Raw genomic sequence first — 19,793 nt, forward strand, 5'->3', positions numbered from 1 at the left:
CTTAAGAGCTGGATTAATCAGCCTTCATTAAAACACACCACGTGCAAAAATATTATCACTGTTCAATGAAACCACACCAAAAGAGAGGGTGAATAAATCAAATTATTTCACAAATTTTAAGTAAAGTGATCATACTCATCAATCTGATTGAGAAGTTCAACAGAGTAAATACACTGAAGTGTTTCCATTAAACATAACAGTTATAAGGACATTCTCAATCCTTTCAAACACTCCCCTCAACCTTCAGGACATACACTTGAGCAAAAATTAGACACTGCAGGTAATAATTCTTACCGCACCTTTTCTGTGTACTGTCTACTGACTGTGGCAGCCTGTACTAACTACACTATAAACAAAGTCTGCAGAGGTAGTAGAGAAACTACTCCTCCCTGTTCTCTGCAATCCCTAATCAGGTGGCAGACAGTAGTCACAAGATTGACTTCCACCTGCATTCCCAGTAACAGCTCTGCGGAGTGAACAGAAACAAGCAGTCTCTGAATAGACAGATAAAATATAATAATGTAAATTTTCTTAATTATAGGGTGTTAAAACAGTATTTATTCTAGCTCTGAAACAACTTTAGTCACATCTTGACAAGTTTAACTCAAGAAAACTTGAAATCAAGTGTTTACGTAGTTTTAATTTGAGCATCATCACCAGATGATCTTTAAGATCCCTTCCAACCCAAATCATTCTATGACTATATGAAAACTCAGAGTTGACACCAAGATTAGCAATGCAACTGAAAAATAAAAGTAACTAAAAGAAAATCTTCAGAATTACTGTTTTACACATAACCCTTAGCAGTCATCCATTGAACCATGGCGTTGAAGAAAAATCCGTAAGCTATTTATTACCTCTGTGTGGACAAGGATGATGCCATGCCTTCTATCTATCAAACCACTGCTGGATTTAAATATGTGATGTTTTGCTAATCCTTTCAAATCAGCCATGGCAGAAACATCACTGATTTTTGACATTGGGTTTAATCTCACAAAGTCCCCTTTTAGTAACTTTGTTAGCAGCATTCTAGATTCAAAAGTAAAACACTCAACTGGAGAAAACCTCTCCGACAGCTGAACAGAAACCTTATTTACCAGTTTCCAAGCTGAACACGTTCATCTGTCTGGCAAAGCATCTTAGACAATACATCAGCAAAGAACATCAGTATGACTTGTGGCCAGTTCTGCCTATCAGACATTTTGACTGAAAGCAAGGCAGTGTCTCAGCTAAGAGCACTTCTCCCTAAAGCCTCTTGCAAGGTTGGCTTCAGTATCTTGGTTTCCTTAGGAATAGACAGAACCATCAACTGGCACAGAGTCAAAGAATACAACAGAAAAGACAACTGACCAGTGCTGTAAAAGCCAAGGTAAAACTGTTTCCCAGCATAAGTTAAAAGAAAATAGGTGTTTGTATCTTACAGCCTTTAACCTCATTTATCCATATGCTGTTTATCTGTGGTGTTCTTGGCTCTTCAGCTCTAAATGTTATGGTCTACCTATAGAAATTAGTGGCTTTCATGTAAAAAAAAACCCTTCAAGGATGAAAATGCAATTAGCATTCTCATTTCCAGTTGATCTCTTCCACTGTTACTGAACTTGTTTTCCTGTAGTGTTCTTTTGAAGTCATTCAGGCAGAAGTACCCACAACACACAACCTCTGGGGATTTAAGACAAAGCCAGAGACACATCATCCATATTTACAGGATCACTGCCCACCCCTCCATAAAGAATCAAAGACTTAGCTTTTAAAAATTATTGTATTTCAAAAAATAGTGCTTTGAAAGACTTGCCAGAAAGTACTGACTCCCTCCTCCCCAAAAAGATAAGTACTAGAAAATATTTACCATATTCATTTTCTTCATCTTAATGGCTTTGAGTGGAATTGTCTTGAACTAAGAGTAGTGTTACAAAACTAAGAAAATATATCCCTGAAATATACATAAGCCATTTAAAAATCTAATAAAATGCTATAAAGAACAGTATTATTCATGCCAGAATTCTAGCTGAAAACACAAGTCTGAATGACAGCCATTAGTCCAGTCCAAGTTCTCACTTTTTATCCCAGTTTTGTCCATTACTATTTCATTCTGGAAGTGAACTAATTGCCATTCCTACTAAGCATCACTATGACCTACCGCAGTGTCACTACTGCCTTGTACTTCTTAATTGCACCCCTCTAAGTGCATGGCATGTCCTTACAGACTGCTGGAAGTAACAATGCTTGCAAAATGAAAACTTTGCACATATGCTCATTTTTGAGCAAATCTTCCCAGAATTTTTTTTATTATTTTAGCTGCTGTTTTATCTGAAAATAAATGCATGTCTTTTAAGTGATTTAAATATATTTCAAACACCTTAACAAACAAAAATCATCCTCTAACAAACCACTATGTGAAATAATTGCAAAACTAACTATCACATTCTATTCAATGAGAAAACTGCTCCGGCCACAGTGAAGGCTCCAGAGCTATTACGATAGTAGTCAGACAACCCAAAATGAAAACAACCAACAATAAAGGTAGGTTTACTCTTAATTTAAATAATTATTAAGACACTTCAGGCTACTTTTATATATGGCAATATTTTATAGTTTCTATAGACAGTACAGTGATGTTTGAGATATAAAATGAAGCCATAATCTACTTACAGTACTGGTAAATAAATCAAAGCCTTCATAAGCTACTCAAACGACATCCTAGCAGTAATAAAAGTACCACATTTATTTCTCTTTGTTCAGACTACAGGCAGATAAAATAACAATTCAAGGTTGGTGTTTCAAAGTCTTCCCAAATCTACACTGTACTAACAACATTGAAAAAATGTGTCCTTTAGATGTATCTCTGTCTACATTTAAATGTTCCCATCGTCAGGCTGAACACATAGAGATGATAGTCATAAGATAAATCCACTCATATTTCTGTAGAAATTATTCCTAATTAATAAAAATTGGTAGCATTCTGCATTAATTCTTCATTCTTGATTAGCAAAAAAAAAATTTCTAACAGAAGAGTGTTCCAAACTGCTCTACAAAGAGACAAAAAATGTATAATTTTAATAAATAAGTTAAATTAATTTAGTATTTTATTAAATACTGACATGAGATATTGCTTTTCAGGCAACAACAGAATTTGCTTATGTAGTTCATACATATCCATTTTGACTTGAGTGTGATTCACTCAATTCTCTTTAATCAACAATTTAACCAACTGTTTACAGACAAAGAGAGAGACAAATGAAAGATTAGTGCTCCCGGAGTTTGTGGCTGGCAATAAGATCTGAATTTATTTTTCAAATACCTTCCATAGCAGTAGCCTTGCATGCTGAAGACATCCTATCTAGTACACTATTGATTCAAATGACAAGCCTGAGCATCAGATTAAGGACATGTCAGACACCTGATAGAAGATTCCTGGAGATTTCAGCAGAACGGTGCCTTGTTTCAAAATGATCTATCACTGGTACTACATTTAATCAAGTGCATGTGGAAACATTTCACACAAAACTAATTCTCTTAAAATTAGAATAACATTTATAATTGGTGAAAACAAATACCTTTGCCTCGCACAGAATAGCTGGAAAAAGTCACCTTATTCAAACAGAAATCACCCTACAGTTCACAAAACTGAACTAACCCAAACTGATGAGGCAATACTAGTGATAGTCCCATTTTAATTTGTCAGTGCCAAATCTGGACACAAACAAGGAAGCCATTTCTCAGTCCCAACAACAATATTTCTTCTTGTAACCATTAAAGATCGTCGTGAGGTCAGGTGCAGAGGGGCAATTAATGCAAGAATGATGTTTCAGAAAGGACACTCAAACAGGGAGATGTCTTTGCCTGCAAAGGTACTTTTTAAGGTACAGACTTGGCAGCAGACACCAATGTCCCAGGAGAAGAGCTGGGCAAGTCTCTCGTGCACCGAGGGATGACACAATGCTAAACATGCTCAAGGAACAGTTATATGAGTGAAACAAAGTGAAATCTGCTCAGATTGAACCATAACACTCCAAGAACAGTAAGTACCATGTTTAAAAAGAATGCCATCTTTAAGATGCAACCACTATTGTCAAGCTCAAATGCCAGAGAAATTTTCACCTATCCTTTGAATGATGTAAAACGAGGGAGAGGAGATTGCTGTTTGATAACAGCATGCACGAGACAGCTAGCATTTGAAAACTAAGATAATTAAGTCACCTTAAAACAGCCAAACATCAGGCAACATGGAAGAATGCTCTGTAGAAAAAGCACTGCTCAGGCCTGCACAAAACACTTCTCTTTAGTGTCCTGCACATTTGCATCCTGTTCAGTTCTAGTCCATCTTCACAACAAAGTTGAAGTTATGCACCAATATTTCTTTTTCAGCCTTGAGCATTCAGTTAAAATTTTTTTCTAGGACAGGATCACCTTACCTACTCATTTTTGGTAACTGATATTCTTCATAAACTAATACAAATGATTTTATTTCTTGATAGCAGCCTGAAAAATTATTGCTATGGAAAAGGACTTAGGAAAGAATCAGAAAAGCTAACAATGGGTAAGCCATTAGCCCAGAAGCTCTTCCAAATTTTATTCACAAGAGTATGTGATGAATTCAATAGAGGAAAATAAAGTAATTCTACCAGCTGGCTGTACAGAAATTTAAGATATCATTCCATATGCTATGCAGAATTAGTTCCTTTTTACTGAGAAACACAACGTAAGCAGAGCTTCTCTGTTCTGCCACCATGGTTTGTACTTGATTCATATTTGCAAAATCTTTTAGAAAATCACTGCAGTTGGAGACATTTCTTTTCTTACTATTTCTAATGAAATTTCAAATTCAAATTTCAAGTGCTTGAGATCAAGACTGCTCAACAGAGGCACTAGGATGATAATAAAATTAATGCCTTGAGCCTGACAGTATCCTCTTTGGATTATTTCAAGCACAGGAAACATGGTAGAAAAATATATCAATCAAAATGGAGGAAAGGATGAGAGTTAGTATAGCAAAAAGTAGAACAGAGATGCAGAGACATGAAATTACATCATGCTTGAAAATGAGAGAGAATATTTTGTACAGTGAAAATAAGTCCATTAGGTTGATGAAAATAGCTGTAATGTTGCTGGAGGAAAAGAGAAAGAAAATATCACCAATAGTGATGTTAGAGGTAGGCAAAGAGGATAAAACAAGGAAACCACAGACCACTGCCACGGCAAGGAAGTTGTCTGGGAAAAAATGCAGGGCAAGGATTTTGGTAGAAAGTGTTAGGTAAAGTTCTAGAAATAAAGATACTGGATTCTGACACACTTTTTATCACAATGAATAAAAATAAAGATGGGACTTTGCCAAGATTTTTTTCAGAAGAATGGATATATTTTTAATAAATTAAAAACATAATTAAACCATCTGCTAATAATAAATAGGCCTGGGCTTATTTTATTACCAGGAAAAAGCTCATTTTATCACAGTGCATCTATAGCGCAGACTACAACACAGTGTAGAAACACTGGGTCAGCTTCATGGATATTATGGATACTGAAGCCAACCAGGCCACAGCAGCATAATACTTGTCTTGCAGCTCAGCAATCTCAGCTATCTGCAACACACTTAAAGCTGCAAGAGCAGGGTATGATGTCAGTTCTTCATCTGTCCTTCCTGTAGCTCACACCAGAAGGTTAAATGTGCTTAAATTAGATTATACGGACTCAAAAATAAATATCAAGATCATAAAGTCAGAGTTGGGGAAGCAATGAAACAAAACAGAGAAAGATGAGTCAGGAGAACTGGATTATGAGAAAATAAATGACAGAGGTACAATACCTGTCAGATAACTAATTGCAAACCCCTAAAATTATTCAAGACTAATGAATCCAAAGTCTCACACAAAGATGCATCTTTGAGAGTATGGCTGTCACTCCCAAAGGGGAAAACCCCATGATTTCTGACACATAAGCCACCGAAATGTGGTAACAGACAATCCGCTCAAGATTTCTGCTTCGGAAATACTTACACCATTGTACTGATCTACAAAGTTAAACCTGAGATTAAGGATGGGTTTGCCAGTATTTACAGCAGGCCACCAGTAAAACTGACATTGTGAGTTCAAATGGTCATCAATAAGTGCTGCAGAAGAGAGGGGAGCAGCAGGGGAATCAATCCAAACTGAAACACCGATAGTAAAACCGCTACTTCAGAATAATCAAATGCAGAAAAAAGCCCACATCTCTGAGATTTAAAATACCTACAAGCCCATTAAAAAAGAAAAAAAATATAAAATTTGCTTTAGTTTAATTACCTGATACAAAATAGCTTTTTTACTTCTCTCTAAAAACCTTGCTATTTCAAGGTCATCAACAGTTAAGAGGTAGCCAGTCACATGGATAACTTTGACCAAGTACTATAGATCTCAGGGAAAATGTGTTACTTAGAGAAAGGGAATATTAATATGGTTATAGTTAACACTTGCTTTAAAAAGAGTGACAAAATAAGATGCCAACTAAAGAAACAACTATTTTAGTAATTTTGTAAACAAAGAAATCCTCCATTAAAAGTTAGTCCTATTATTTATTCTGATAAGGTAAACATTAGGACTGTGAACCTTCCGAGACAATAGATTATTTGTGCTACTAGCAAAATAGCTCTTTCATTGGATTTATCTTATTCAGAACAACAGAAACCTTTCTCCAAGAAACAGGCAGACAGCAAAGGATCAAAACCAATAGTAAGAAAATAAAGACAAAATTCAGCTGACAATTTTGAAGTCCAGAGCAGGACTGGATCATAATACTTATTCTAGTTACTGCAACTTTGAAACAACTGCTTATATTGCAAAAATTATATTGGTACTATCAGACTGACAAAATTTTACAACAAAATCTTAAAATAAAATATTTGGTTTCTTTACAGCTTCTACTAAGTAATGCCTTCCACTGGTGAATATTTTCCTCTCCCATAATCTTTTGCACTGATATTCGCCATCTGAGTAGTTAACTGGCTTTTTCTCAAGACATAAAACCAGTCTGATTTGGTACAGCACTGCCAAATCTGTTTCTCACAAATTCTGCCTGTCTTAGAGAGCGAGAGTGCACACCACACTTGCTCATTAACTAGAAAGATATATAATTAAACAAGAAAGGGTTAAAGCATATGTTAGCCTATTCTACTTTTCTACCTATTACTTTTTAAAAAGCTTTCATATGTCTTCTTCCTTGTTTCTGAAAGCTAACCATTCCTTCTTCCTTTCAGGAAGGCTGACATTTGACAGCTTAACATAGCTGACAGGGTTACCCAACAGCTCACCCTCCCTATTCTCAATCCAATTAGACCTCTAATCCTCCAGATGAAAGGCCCAACTACTCACGTTCCTCATGACAACGACAGCTATTGATTATTTGTCACTACAGCTAACACCTTCTCTGTCGAGGCCACTCTGACAGAAGCAAACCTACCAAATTAGACAGCACTTTATCTGCCCTGGAGGCCAAATGGCACAACAAGTAAAGGCTAATAAATGGTATAAAAATGAACAAATCATAACATTATGACAGGTTGATCGTTGCCAGCAGCTTCACAGCTCAAGCTTGATGCTCTGTTAGACCTGTTCCTTCTCTTTTCTCTTCCACTCGTGCACCAACTTTGACTGAATTAAAGGCCAGAACAATTAAGGCATTTGACCAGCAAAGATAAGCTAGGATAGAAGTATCATCAAGGGACACGAATGTCAATAGCAGACTACCGTTTGTCAATAAAAACATTCCAGAGATGCAAATGCTCATGACTCTGCTCTCCACTAGGCTGTACTGACTCCCTTTGTACAGAGCTCTTCTCAAGCCCAGGCAGAAGCTCCGGGAAAATTAACCCCAGAAAACCAAGCTTGAGCTGGGAAACATGAGACAAAGATTTGCATCACTGAAAAAGGAATCCCAACACCGAACTACATGACAGAGAGGTGTTACGGTTGTTATTCCGTTTAATAGCTACAATTTTTTCTTTCTTTTTAGTAGAGTGATACAAACCAGGATTACATCATTTGAATATATCACTATAAATTTTCTTCAGCTTTTTTCTTAAGGAAAAGAAATTCCTTTCTAGGACAATATGCAGTACACGGTGACTTAGGATCTCACAAGTCACATCACTCTAAGGCAAACTGAACAGCAGCAAAAACATTTGTTATTCTTAGAGCAGTATTATCCAAACCCAGTAACAGCGAGGTCAGAGCCACAGTGTCAAAATTGAGGCTCTTCATTACAACAAACAACAGCAGACACAAAAAAAACCAAAATAAACTCATAATAACACTGTTAAGATCAGGCAATCACAAGAATAATGTGAGCAAAAATGCACAAGTTCTTTAAACAGTTAAAAAGCAATTAGTACTGACCTGCTATAATTAACTAGCTGATTTCTCAACTATGCCAAAAAGGAAAATATTTTCCAGCAAGGAATTCCTATGTTTCTGAAATTACTTACTAACAAAAAAACCAATATTAAATCAAATTGCATTAACGCATAATTTAAGCTTCAATTAAGCTCCTTTAGTCAGAGACATAAAACATTAATATCTGTTATTCTATTTGGAAAAATCTACACTTTAACTGAGGAAAATGTTCCTCTGCAACACATAGATTGTACAGATGAAAGGACACTACATAATAATATTTTAAAAAATCTATACGATGCAAAAAAATTTATTTAGCAAAAAAATATTTACAATTGTACAGTATTACTCCTCAGATTGTTTTAACTTCTTAAGCTTACAAAAATGCTCTTGGGGATGAGCACATATTTATTAACTGTTTCAACCAGACACAGATGATTAAATACTTTAAAGATAAGCATTTCAGAACAGCATTATCACAAAGCACAGATATTTAAGTGAGCAGTTTGGCAAATGGATCCCTTAAGACAACTACTGCCTGAAGGAAAACTGAATCTACAGGACATTTAGGTAAGCTGGGCCTTGCAAAACTCAAGCCAACTGGTAAAAAAGTTGAAACTAGATAATATTTATATGAATAAATTTTAATTATTACTATTATGTTCTAAAATGTACTCCAAATATAACAAATGCGAAGAGCAGACAAATATTGCAATTTTCGAATAACATAGTGTATCATGTCTTTATCTACAGTGATAAAACCACATTTTTAATAGCATTCTGTCCTTTCCAACAGGAGATCTGTTCAGAATTCCTAACAGTGAGCCACACGGAAGCCGTGCTGAAGGAGACCTGCAGTGGTACACCTGGCATGGCCCAGCCCTCTGCATCAGGGAAGAATGAGCAAACTCATTGCAAACTCCTACTGATGCAAAAGCATTTATGTTATGGTCTCTTTATATTGAGCAGATTCTCATTGTTTTCAACATATACCTTGTTTAAAAAGAAATGGAATACATATGCGCTGGTTTGGGCTGAAGTAGAATTAACTTTTTTCACAATGGCTAGTGTGGGGCTATGTTTAGGATTTGTGCTGGGCACAGGGTGGATAATGCAGAGATGTTTTTGTTATTGCTGAGCAGAGCTCACACAGAGTCAAAGCCTTTGCTGCTTCCCACACTGCCACGCTGGCAAGGAGGTTGGGGGTGCATGGGAGACTGGGAGGACATACAGCTGGGACAGGTGACCCAAACTGACCAAAGGGATATTCCATACCATATGACATCATGCTCAGTATATAAGGTGGGAGGAAGAAGGAGGAAAGGGGGACATCTGGAGTGATGGTGTTTGTCTTCCCAAGGAACCGTTACGCGTGATGGGGCCCTGCTCTCCTGGAGATGGCTGAACACCTCCTGTCTGTGAGAAGCAGCGAATTAATTCCTTGCTTTGATTTGTTTGTGTGTGCAGCTTTTGCTTTCTCTATTAAACTGTCTTTATCTCAACCCATGAGTTTTTGTAGCTTTTACCCTTCTGATTCACTCCCCCATCCTGTTGGTGGGGGAGTGTGTGAGTGGCTGCATGGTTCTTGGTTGCTAGCTGAGGTTAAACCACAACGTTCTCCTAATCTGGTTTTACCTAGTTCATTAGAAGTATTCTCATTTGGGCTTTTTCCCCCTTTTATTAAGTGCTTTTATTACAAAACACACAACAACGTTATACTACAGGGCCAGGTGGTGCTATGTAGTGAAGGAAAAATTAACTGTTCTTAATGTCTACTCATATCACAAAATCTGTAAATATCTTTAAGCATTAAACTTACTAACCTGATGAGTTATCTGCTCCGCTATGACTCCTGAGTTTTCTCCTGTCAGACTTATTCATAATATTTGGTTTATGAGCACTTTTACTGATAAGTGAGAATCTTTTCCACTACTGCAGGTCAGAATCAGAAATTCTATACCACTATATTTTTCAAGTTGTTTTCCAGATGTGCCTCCCCAAGAATCACATCTGAACAAGCCTTACACAGAGCCAGAACTAATCCATTCATCTTCACAAAACCCTTAAATCTATTTACTCTTTGTTCTACCTTTAAATTAGATTGGCAAACCTCACAATTTAAAAAAAAACACCTTTAATATATGGATGCTAAAATATGGACAGGCTGCCAGTCATCTCCTGCCCCAGGCAACTGGAGACCAACACTTCATCTGCATGTCAAAGAAAAGGCACTACACGTAGTCCACCCCTTTCCACGCAAATATACTCTACTAGGTAGTATTTGCCTAAGTACTTCACAAGTGCTCCTGCTGCAAACCCTCTTTTTAACCATCCTCCATCCACCTTCAGCTTTTGCTTGTACTATTCTAAATGGGGAAATCCAGTATTTTGCTACTACAAGTGGAAACAGATAGAAGCATTCTGTCTACAGCAGGCTATAGAGCAAACCTGTCAGACATTTATAGCAACATGCATTTTACTGCCTCAGCCAGTTTTATTTGTTTTCTTTCACAGTCTAATCCTACCCAGAGACAGTTACAGACACTATGTTTTTTGGTTAGCCATGCTAGAATTCCTTTGATGCATAAAATGACTCTTGGAAAGTAGTTGCAGTCAGGGAGGTAGCCACATATTGCAAGCAATATTTTCAAACATGGCTTACTAAAGTAAGCTAGTTTAGTAACCAATAGTTGCTGAAATAATTTAAAAGTCAATTTTACAAGTACCATAGGCTATAGACACTCATACCATATTTATCAGTACAGTCTATATAGAGACCGGGTTTGATCTTTAGCTACTCTGAAATTCTGCTCTTGAACTCAAAGTCAAGAGAACTACTTTGGCATGGAAATTTTTGCATAACCTTGTCTTAAAATATGACTTCATGGAAAACAAAACCAGTGAGAAATCAAATTCAGATGCTATAGTATCTGCTGTGCAACTGAAACCTGACATGTAAAACAGGATTTCCACAGTTTTATCTACATTGGAATGCTGAGTTTGATAAGAGGAGACCAATACTTTGATTAAGATCACATTTTCATACTTTAATATTTTGCTTTGAATGAAGACAGGTTAGTGCAGAGGCAAAAGGAAGTATTCATGAAATCTAAAGAACAGTCAAAAGCAGAACTAGGAGAGATATTATGAGATCTGAGAGTCACAGCTGCTATTTCTAACACACACACAAACCCCCAATTTCAAAAGGGTTCCCTTCCTTCCTGAACTCAAATAGGACACTGTAAAATTCTTACCTAAGATTTTGAGAATATTTTTCATTGTGTCAATGTTGATTTAGGAAATTCCAGCATTGCAAGTCTCTGTTTTATTGTTCTTTCTCAGCAGTGACAGCACAACTTTCTCGGGGACTATACTCTGCATCAGATCTCTGTAACAATGTGAGTTTTTTCTTCTTCAGCTCTTCCTGTGGTTATTTTTAACCATTTCAACAGGGTTTAAAGCACAGATCAATGGTAGTATCATGATAACCAATACTTAAAAGCACTTGGGAGCATGAGGTTTTGAGCTAAACCCGCAGAAAATTAATCATTCTTTTGTAGGGGAAGGTCATGGATGGGACCCACCCTTTGGCAGCTAGTTCAGCTTATCTGTAATACAACACATACAAATGTCATGCAAGGAGCTGTGCCTTCTGCCCTTGAGCATCTTCAGGCTGCATTCACTAGAGAGAACTCTTTGTTCAGGAAAGTAAAGAAAACATTTGTATCATGGTTTTTTTCTGTGGCTTAATTAAACACGGAGGGAACTATAGTCCTGCATGTAAAAAAATCACCTCTTCTGGCTGGTCAGCAAACATTGCTATTTCACATCCTGCTCTGTTCAGATTTTTCACATTTAATCAAATTGTATGTTCACATGGAAGTATCACAGAATGAATGTAAAGCTCATTCACATTTCATGAACCTATGTACATAGAATTAATATTACTCATTCTGAGCTCTCACTTAACAGAAGGTTACCAGCCTAGGGCAAAAAGAACATGAACTGACCACCATTGTCTTTGGAAGACACCCTGATTAGTTATTTTCATGATATAGATTGGGAAAGAAAGCAGCATGTGTGTTTTTTTATGCAGATCAAATAATGCTTTATGAAAGATTTGAGAGACTGCAGCTCCAGAAAATACATCTTGAAAGAGGCAGTGAGGGGAAAATGTATAAGCTTGCTCCCAGGCAAGTTTAATTCAGGAGTTTTTCATACAAACATCTTTCATTTGCTCAAGAACGGGGTAATAACATTCTGGGTTTGGGGCTCTTGGACTATCCTGACTGTACTCATTAGATAAGACTGTAACCTTCTGTTTCCAATTTTCTGCCATGTCTTATGCTTGCCACAGGCTGTTTTTTCTTCCTTCTTTACCTTCGTGGTTACTGATGAGTATCCAGGAGCAAACATTTTTTTTTCTAATTTAAGAAAAATACAAGCTCATTAGAATACACCCTCCTACTTTACACAGAATTCCTAACTGCATGCTGAATGCACTCTTATTTATTAGTAACCATGTCAGCAAATAAATAAACTACACAATATTTAATGTTCCCAGATAAAGAAAGTCACATTATCCAACTGGGGTGGTATCAATCTTCCTGAAGCCAAAATTAATATCCTCCTGACAGTTAAGTACCCTGATAGATATTTTAAGTGCATATTATTATAATCCAAAAAAACTTTTATTTTTTTTCTTCAATCCCTCTAAACACAAAAGGCTGTGCTTAAGGTATTCAGAGAGACTCAGGTAGATTATTCCCAGAGTAAACAGATTGCTAATAACTGAACATCCTCTGAAAGAAGGCCTGGGTTTTTTGCCCTTAAATTAAACTGGAATTACTTAATGAAAGATAAATGACAAAACAAATATAGGTAATTTGGGTATGTAGAAACATTTCCCTTCAGAAGCATCACATGTGGGTGTTTAAGCAAGTTGCAATTGAAAATTAGAAGCAAATTGCTACCAGAATGCTTACAAGTGAAAATGAATGCCTGTTGTTAAACTGTAATCCCAGTACTCATATCTGTCTCCACAGCATGTTTATTTCACAATAATCTAACTTGTACCAGTTTAAACAATCTGTGCCCATGCAGTAATACAATTCCTCAGTGTGAAATCACTGGCAAATTATGTTAATGATTCTACTTCTGTTGTAATCAGTCACTGTTTCAGCTCCCAGTAAATTACATCCGTGTTCAGGAAGTCACAACCATCTTCTGAAACTCCCATGGCAATTTTCACAGGTGCACTCCTACAATAATTTCTATCATCTTCTGAGGGGTTTGGATTTTTGGGGTCTTTTTTGTTCAATTGCTTTTTAATTCTTTTTTATTTATTGCTTTTTAAGGGTGTGCACCCTTTCAAAATTGCATGGGAGACCTGTCCACTTGAAAAGAGAGACTAAAACAATAGCTCACAAGGCAATAAAACCCCCCCAACTAAGTAACTTGATTTACATGGCCTTCTGCCTACAAAGACTGAAACATCTCCATCAAAGGGCTGATGAAAAGACAACAGATGCTTTGAAAGATCATGTCAAGGACAACTGAAAAATGATGAGTTACTAAAAAACGTATGCCTTGAGTGAGATTCATTTGTCACAATTTAGACATTGACAACTTGAAAACCTACATCAGTTAGATGTCTAAAAGGAAGACTGAGCTAGTCACTGTGCCCTAGGATACTCATCTATACTTGAGGGTGAATGGACTGCACCCTAAAGTGCATTAACTTTAAAAGTGAACTACATGACTAGCTTAGATGTAGATATCTGCAATGTAAATTATTAGTTACATGAGATGAGCTGAGAATAATCATCTCACAATGCATTGTGTTGTATTTTAGAATAATCATCCCGCATTGCACTGTGCTGTATTTTGAATATTTTCCATCAAGACAAAGATATGTTTGCTACATTTAAGCAAAGAGTTTAACTTTCTAGCTCCTTTTCACACAAAAAATCTTTTTGAGATCAACAGATGCACAAAGCTTAAAAACTGTAATACAAAACATGCCTATCCATACACAAACTTACCATTAAGAACACAATTATTAGCATTAAGCAATCATAGAATCATCAAATCAACCAGGTTGGAAGAGACCTCAAAGATCATCAAGTCCAACCCTACCGTAATTACTAGACCAAGTCTCACCTTGGAAACCTCCAGGGATGGTGAATACACCACCTCCCCAGGCAGCCCATTCCAATGCCTGATCACTCTCTCCGTAAAAAAAATCTCTTCCTAATATCCACCCTAAACCTCCCCTGGCAGAGCTTGAGTCTGTGCCCTCTTGTCCTACTGCTGGTTGCCTGGGATCAACCCCCACCTGACTACAACCTCCTTTCACACATCAAAGGTTATCATATCAATATATAACCACAGGGTTTTTTTCAAAAAGCACGGCTAATTTCAAGTAGTACTGACAGACAAAATTTCTGACCTTACCTTATTAATTTCAGGAACTTTCTGCAAAGTAAGGTGTGAGAACATTTAGGCATAGAAAGGTGGCTAAATGGACCAATAAGAAAGTCAACACTCTAAGCCTTACTTCTTGCAAATAGTCCAGAATGTCATTAATGATGCCTGAGACAGAGAGATTACAAGAACCTTTTGTTGAGATGAGAACAGGTGAGTACCTGACACACCATTTAGGTAACAACTGCTTGACAGAAATGCTTCAATAACAAAGGCCATTTGAATGAAGCATGGCAAGACAAGGACGACACAGCAACTTCGACTTCCAAGACTTCAGTTTCCTCATTAACTGGTAAACACAACATTGTTATTAAAACTGCACTAGACAGGAGTACTGAAATCATCAGATCAACTTCACTTTTTACCTGGGCTGAAACCCTTGGAATTGAAAGAACATGTAACAGCACAGTCTGCCTAGAGGTGGTCTCAGAAATATTTTTGGTAGAGGCTATGAACAGCATTTATATCAAGTGCAGAAATTTTGATACTCTTTGTTGCTATCCAAAGCAAAATAGAGCTATTGTGACAAACCACTGTTCTGAAAGATGGCTGCTAGGACACTTGTGGGGACAACAAGCAAAAGGTCTGAGTACACAAGAATACCTGGGAGGAGATCATCTACACAACTGCAGGTAACAAAGTAGCTACTTAAAAAGGAGTCTGAGGTGCCATTAGGAAAATATGAAGGATTAAGGAACCACTGTGAGACTATCACATCAGATAATGTTTTCTATGACCATCAGTGTGTAGTGCTGAAACCTTTACCTATAGTTTAGGAAGAACTCTGTACTATCAACAAATAACAATTTGAACTTTGAACACTGGATGTGATTGTTAGCATTCCGAAGAACGGGAAGAAATGCTCTTACAAAATAAACTCCTTATGCAACAGTCATAACAAACATAGAATCACAGAATCATAGAATTTAAGGGCTGGAATGGGCCTTACAGATCATCAAGTGCACACTGCTGGCTCATTGTGAGTTTCTCATCCACGGTCACTCCCAAGTCTTTCTCGTCACTGCTGGTTTCAATTACTTCCCCACCCAACCTGTAGGTGTGCCTGGGATTGCCATGGCCCAGATGTAGTACCTTGCACTTCATTTTGTTGAACTTCATGAGGTTTGCATAGGCACACCTCTGAAGCCTGTCAAGGTCCCTCTGGATGGCACATCCCTTCCCTCCAGTGTGACTGCCCCACACAGCTCGGTGTCATCAGTGAACTTGCTGAGGGTGCACTCAATCCCACTGTCCATGTCGCTGACAAAGATGCTGAACAGTGTCGGCCCCAGCACCGACCCCTGAGGGACACCACTCGTCATTGGTCTCCATGTGGACAACAAGCCACTGATCACTACTCTCTGCAAATCCATGTCTCTCCAATTTAGAGTCAAGAATGTCATGTGGGACAGTGTCAAACGCCTTGCATAAGTTCAGGTAGATGATAATGGTTGCTCTCGCCCTATCTACAAACTCAGTGGCCCCATCATAGAAGGCCACCAAATTCATCAGGTATGGCTTGTCCTTTGTAAAGCCATGTTGGTTATTACCAATCACCTCTTTGCTTTTCATGCACCTAAGCATAGCTTCCAGGAGAATCTGCTCCACGATGAAAGCACAAGCTGTCTGCTATTCTGCAGACAACAGCTGCAAGTGTAAAACTTGCAGAGAGGTGGAAGCTAAAAGTAAAATAAAATCTAATGGAGAGCTGGTATAAACATGTGTATGTATACACACACTCACCAAGTATAGCCAGCTTTGTAACTCACACAGGTGTCCTCAGAAGCAAGTTAGGCAAGTGTTAATGGAACCATGTTACAGCTGTTCATTCAAGCCCTAACCAACCAGAAATCCATTCCAGAGAAAAAGGCAATTGGAGCCCTAATTCATTTTACTTAATACTGATGGTTTATGACTGAATTCAGGTATGTGACACACTCCTGGATGTGTGCTCTATAACAGGGTTTAAAAAAACCCCAGAAGCTATTAGGACTGAAAGACATGAACTGGCATATCAGTAAAGTCTCCAGACAGAAAAAATGGGAATAGTTTCACCTCATGTGAGCAGACCAGGCATTTCTACCAATACCTTAGCATGGTTATTAGATGCTGAAAATGAAGGAAAGAACTTTACACTGGCTGCAGTTTTAGCTGATGCTGAGGGAAGGAAGTATTGCAAGATTCTCTGTCCCCTGCAGAGAACAAAACCAATTTTCTTTCAATAAGCAGGATTACTAATGGGGTAGTCACCACCTTGAATCTAAACACATGAATGAAGACATTCAGATTCCTTCAGTCCAAGATGGCTACATTATTGCTTCTGTTTGGCATTTGAAGAGCATCTCCTCACAAACTCTTTGCCTCCACGACAGTTCTGTAGCTCCCAAAGACAGCAGAGACCATTTTGTGTCAAATCAACAGCAAGACTGTTTCAGAGGAACAAGTGCAAAGGGACATGTAAAGGAAACCTGAGAATGATAATCTAAAGAGTCTCAAATATTCTGGCAACAAACCTCAGCCCTCAGGATGTCTGTCTGCTACAATCTGGTGAGTAAGGTGCTGCAGAGAACCTGACAAAGAGGCAGCAAAACATGGCAAAAGGAATATACTAGTACCTAGAGAGGAAGGTTCTGACTCAGGGAATCTTGCTTCATTTTACTTCCATCTGCTTTAGTTAACATGATTTGTGTGGAAAAGTACCTTCTCTTCCCTGCTTCTTCACTAGTTGCATATAAAGGTCTGTGCATTAATCTTAAATTCTCTCTCCAGAGAAAATTAAAATTAGGATGCAACACAAGTGCATTTTAGGAATCTGAATCCAAGCACTGCCCTAAACAACTTATACTTGTGACTAGAAACTAATGGAGACTTAGAAAGTCATGTGAATCTGGTTTTGATGAAGCACAGGGCAGCGACTGACTCACAAGCTTCTAAACACAAAAACTATACAGTGGCCCTAGGAAATACATAGATTCATGATTAACCAACATTGACAACAAAACTTTGGAAATTGCTGATCTCACACCATTTTTCTTTTTCTATCTGAAAGTCAACTTTCAGTATTGTTACTGAGGTGCGTTTTTTTTTTCTCCTTGGCGAAAAATACTAGAATATAAGCCAAAAGTATCAGAGAGGAATAAGAAAAATGCAAACTGTTATTTAAACAGCCAAAACTGCATGAAACATGAAGTTGTTTTGAATTTTAATTTTTTATGTTTTTCAGAAGGCACTCATAACAGATCCTAAAATTTAAATCTGGAAAGACTAAAGACAAAATTTTACACATATGAAATGTTCATTTTGTGAGCTGACATCAATAGCAAGTAACTCCTCAGAAGACCCAGAATTCAGTTTTACAGGACATCTAAGCCAAATGGAAAGCAGCTGCAAGGGCTGTTTCCTGACCACTTTTTGCCCCCTGGCACTGTGGTGGCACAAGCACTCACCCAGCTGTGAGGTGAATCACATCTATCTTGTACATTACACAATAAGGGTGTGATGGCATAAATTCTACTGCTAAAATAGCATGAGGTAAAGATTGTACCTTCCTTTTCATCTACAGTGTCAACTGAACACACATCTAAGATAGTCAAAGTATCCCATAGTCCAAACTGCACTTTCAGGATTGCAGCAAGGCATAAAGGAAATGGAGAGCACATGCAGTTACTGGATGTTATGTCAAGGCAAAATATCTCTTGCCTTCCATTGCTACAATCCAAATATCCACAATAAGAACATTCAGGCAAAGATTTAAACAAGAATTTACATTATATGTATTATTATGCTAAATGTATTTTAATATGCTACAATGTATTTCAAAGACCTAGGGAAAATGTAGTTTTTAAAATTAAGTTTTTAAAATTATTAAAATGTTCACGTGTCTATCACATCATAAAAATCTAAAAGCCTGTATGAACACCAGGCAAGTATGCTATGTGATAGCAATTTTTAAAGTCTCTGACATTGCTATGTTTATGAAATACCTATCTTTGAAACAACACTCAAATTAACCTGGTCACTCAGAAACACAAAAAGTTAACCCTAGTACACTGGAGACAAGGTTATGATGATGACTGAAATATTTCATCAGGCTGTAGTGGTATGTAACCACACAGATGAATTAGCTGATTTCACATCAACTCCAAGCGACTGTAGCTAACAACGATGGCAGTCAAGTAATGTTGTGCATTACTGGCCACATTCCAAGAATGCATTCACATTAGTTTGTAACAGTCAACATTTTTACCTAAGGCATTGGTAAATGTAAACCATTAAATGAACACTTCATTTCCCAGTAAGGGATGCAGTAACACAGACCACACGGTCCCTATGGACTCCCATGCAAGTGTACCTGGAGAATATCACATTATTATAATCTTCCCAAATGGTTCTCTATTCAATTGCTCCATACTAAATTCTGTGATCATACTATAGTTACCTTTATGTAAACCTACCTAAAATAATTTTAAAATTGCAGACTATATCAAAAACTATGTAAAACATCTGAGCAATGTGAATGACTATGAACAGGTGACAAGATATTATAAATAGAAAAGGTTCGCGACAAAAATTGTGGTAGGCACTCTAATTGCTCCCAGAAGACACAGCTTACACAGCCAAAACAACTTTAACTTTTGAGCAGTTATAGGTTTAAACATACTACAAAAAGTAAAATGTAAATGAAAGGATGTTCCTTTCAGTTTGAGTTTTTAATTTGCTCTGTGGAGTCTTTTTCACAGTTTATGAACTCAAATGACTAGGTTAGCTAGCCAAACTCCCCTTCCCATTCTTCTTTTCTCCCATCAGCAGTTTGTTCATTCCCCTGTGAGAATGTAGACACTTCTCTCAGCCCTAAACACACTCAAATGTCTTGCAGCTCTGAAGTTATATTTTAAAGTATGTTTTATTTTATTGTTGAATACTTCCTTTAGCACTTCCTTCAGC

The 19,793-nt window shown here is 37.3% G+C and overlaps 1 protein-coding gene across 1 annotated transcript in view; it reads right to left on the bottom strand.

Annotated features, from left to right (window-relative positions):
- Window positions 1-19,793, bottom strand: part of INVS (inversin) — a 97,703-nt gene that overhangs the window by 67,628 nt on the left and 10,282 nt on the right. The gene's annotated exons all lie outside the window — the stretch shown is intronic.

The sequence above is a fragment of the Acanthisitta chloris genome, unplaced genomic scaffold, assembly GCF_000695815.1.
Source record: "Acanthisitta chloris isolate BGI_N310 unplaced genomic scaffold, ASM69581v1 scaffold5027, whole genome shotgun sequence".
NCBI classification, from domain to species: Eukaryota; Metazoa; Chordata; class Aves; order Passeriformes; family Acanthisittidae; genus Acanthisitta; species Acanthisitta chloris.